General features: G+C 41.5%; 1 long non-coding RNA gene across 1 annotated transcript; it reads right to left on the minus strand.

Moving 5' to 3' along the window:
- Positions 1–477: 477 nt before the first annotated feature.
- LOC137132603 (uncharacterized) lies at positions 478–3,272 on the minus strand. Its single transcript, XR_010915152.1, has 3 exons — positions 3,163–3,272; positions 2,266–2,418; positions 478–1,464 (listed from the first exon to the last, which is right to left on the minus strand). It is a non-coding gene; the product is annotated as an uncharacterized lncRNA (long non-coding RNA).
- Between the last annotated feature and the right edge of the window lie 219 nt (positions 3,273–3,491).

The following is a 3,491-nucleotide window of genomic DNA, read 5'->3' on the forward strand; positions in this document are numbered from 1 at the left end:
GGCATCTCGAGTTTGCTTTGTGTATATTTCCCTACTGTAATTTCATTCAAGTTTAGATCCTTCAGTTCTCGTAGTAGACCGACATCATCGTTTCAGTTCTCTTAAGCCCACTCCCTCACTCTTTGGTTGAGGCTTGTTCTCGTTAATTCCGTTCATGTCTCGTCGTCATTCAGATTCCTAGTGTCTCTAGCCCTGATTCGTGTTTATTTCCTAGTGCCTGAGTTTTGCATGAACCTTCTAACTCTTTACTTTCTCTAGTGCTGGTCTGTGGTTGTTTTCTAGTTCATGTATTAATACTCGTATCCATAGTCTTTGTTTAACCATTCTGGTTCATGTTAATATCCTGTTCAGATTCTTCACTTGGTTAAATTCTTAGTTTGTAGGTTTGTGCCTGTGTTAGATTTTTGTCTTGATATGTAGCTCAGCCTTCTGTACTCGTACTAGTTTTTGTCCTTTTAGAGTGAGTTTGTTCGTCTTCCCCTGTGTTTTTTCCTTGTATTTGGTTAATAAATGTGACTTTCTTTGCCGCTCTCCCTCTCATCGCTTTGCACCTGGGTCCACTCTTAATTCCAAACGTGACACGCGGTGGAAACTCACGGGGGGATAAATCCATCAGTTGACGATGCCTTTATTTTAAACGTCTCCACAAGACTTTTTTACTTCAATTAATCTGGGATTTGTTAAATGAATACTAAACTGTTTGATTGTTTTTATTGGTCGAAACGTGCTCACAACCAGCCAGTTTTGCAAACCTCAGGGTAGAAGCCAGTTTTCGGATTCTAAAGGGAATAAACACAAAGTAGATTCTGACCAGTCTCTAGTATCAGAGGAGCCTATTGACTGTAAACTGGGAAGAAGAGTTTATTTATCTTCAGTGTATTTACAGCATTTTGAATTGTATTTTGTCTTAAAAAGTCAGACTTACAAGAGCAGCCCCTGAATGATTTTCAGGAATAAACACAGAAATAAAAGCATGTTTTCTAATGTTGGTCCTGCAGCACGAGTTTGTGTCTCTGCTGTCACGAGCAGAACAAAAGCGTGTTTGTTCTCGGAGCAGCTCTCGAACGAGAAAGGTGAGCAAGATTGAAACCTGGCCGGCAGGCCAGCTCTCTGTGTACTCTGCTCCATCAGCCCCCTCCCCAAACCAAACCAGCCACTGTGTGTGTGTGTGTGTGTGATGTAAACACACTCACGAATGAGGGTTAACGGTGAGATGCAAAGCAAAAACAAACAGGAACCAGAGAAAAAGGAGAGTGTCGACACATTTGCAGCATCAGCTCCTAACAGTTCGACCTGCTTTCGTTGTCCTCGTCTCTCGTGTTGTGTGGCCGAGTGTGTTTGTGTAGACTCTTCTTTCCAGGTGGAGAGGAGGCTGTGTGGCTCACGTTTAACGGACGTTACCTACCTTCCTTGTTTCTTCTTTCTGATCAAGTTGCGCTTTTCCTGATGCAGTTTGTCTTGACTCTAAGGACAGAGGAGGACAATGCACTACTGAGCCACGTCCAGGAAGTAAAAATGGACATGACTACATGACACTTCAACAGCTCAGAAAACAGAAAATGTTCAGGTGATATCAGACCTATCTACACTACATCACAAAAACAAACTAGTCCCTATTGTGTTAACATTGTGCATCTGCACAAGCGTGACATGAAGGTATCGTGATCCTGATGCTGGTTTCCAACGGTTTCCTTAATTAAAAGACTTTATTTTGTTCTACGTTTGCAACATAAGTGTTTTTTACTGATGCCCCCATTAGCTGGACAGTCCTATTTTATCCAAAGAGTTTGTCTGATTTGGCAGAGCTGTCACTAGGCTTTGGTTAGATGTGGATACAAGAAGAACCTGTTTAAGGTCCAGAAAAAGCTGAGTTTAAATGACATTTTCTGCATCACTAGTGTTGAGTTCATTGAAGTAATTTTTTCTGCCTCCTAATTGACAAACCACAGCTTTATGCAGCTTCAAGCTGCATATTAAATGTGTATAACGCATCCTTCTAGCTGGATTTATGCCTTTGGAATGTTAAGTAAATGGCATTGATGCCGTAGCGTATAAGTAAGTCAGCGAGTCTTTACAAAGCAGTGCTTCATGCTGCAGGAGTGAACGGAGAGCTGCATCGATTAGCTGCAGAGAGTCCCCAGTCTGGGACAAGGGGTTTGAACATTTGTTGCATTTATAAAGGATTTACTGTTGAGAACAGGTTGTGAAGGCAAAGCTGAAAAGGAGCCAAACCTTTGAGTGTCACAAAGAGAGGGAATATATCACCTCTGCATCTGAGGGCCAGTGTAACAGATTCCAGCTCAATGAAGGTTGCCTTTGTCCTTTTTCTCCCCTTATTTCTCTCTCCACGAAAACCGAAAACTGCGCTGTGGGTGATGTGAGCTGTTTGTCTCCAAGGTAACCTCTTCGGTTTGAAACCTACTCGGTTTCAAGGAGGATAAGTTTGCCAGAGATAAGGACATTTCATCAGTGTTACACAGGAGAGCAGCTTAAGAAAAAAAGAAAAATGTTCTAAAATGTTCACGCCTGTTGCCCTCGGCTGATAAAAGCCGTCCGTCTTGATTACATTTTTGTATCCATGGAGTTTGGAAAAAAACAAAAATGGGCCGAGAGTTCAGCTACTGAATGTCCTGTACATGGACCAATTTTGGACTTTTAATACCTGAACTCTTGTTCTGCATGAACAGCAGTCAAATAATGCTAAATCAGGAAGTTGCAGGAAGCAGAAACGCTGCCATTGTGTGCGGTTATTTAAAAGATTGAAGTATTGTCACACTCCACGTTAATTTTACTGGATTATCTCTTCTGCAGCCTCCTGACGACTGCTTTAAGAGGCAAAGGTTGATTATAAAAACACTACGACTGGATTAAAAGCTGGAGTAAAGATGTTTGTTTTTTCCTATTTTAGCTTTGAATATCTACATTTTCTGCTACTTCATGCTTTGACGTTTTAAATCTTATCAAGTATACAGTCATTTAAATCAGCTCCATCGTTACCAGCTGCAACAATAAATGTATCAATAATTATCATCCAATAACGAGACAATACAACACATTGTGCATAAAGAATACAAGTACTTTTGGTACTTCCAAGTATTTCTACTTAAGATTTTGAATGCATGTATTTTACATGGAAAGTATTTCTAGACTACTTTTACTTACTTCCTCCACCACTTCTCACCAAGTTGTATTTTTCTCCCTAACTGGGCCTTGTCACATCACTGCCTTCCCTCCTTTACTTTGTCCCGGGCGTTCGGCTCGGCACTAACACAACCCCTCCAGGATTATTTTCAGACATCCGCTCATAGATCATCTCCACGCACACACACACCCACCCACATCCTCCTCTTCCTCGTCACTTATTATGATCAGGAGTCAGTAAACATGCGGCGCCGCATTCAACAGGGCCAAACGTAATTGTTTTATTCATGTGAGCTGCCGGAGGAGGCAGAGCGACAACTGTGCCAACAAAACACTCAGCTCTTAGTAAA

Source organism: Channa argus, chromosome 9 (assembly GCF_033026475.1).
Source record: "Channa argus isolate prfri chromosome 9, Channa argus male v1.0, whole genome shotgun sequence".
Lineage (NCBI taxonomy): Eukaryota > Metazoa > Chordata > Actinopteri > Anabantiformes > Channidae > Channa > Channa argus.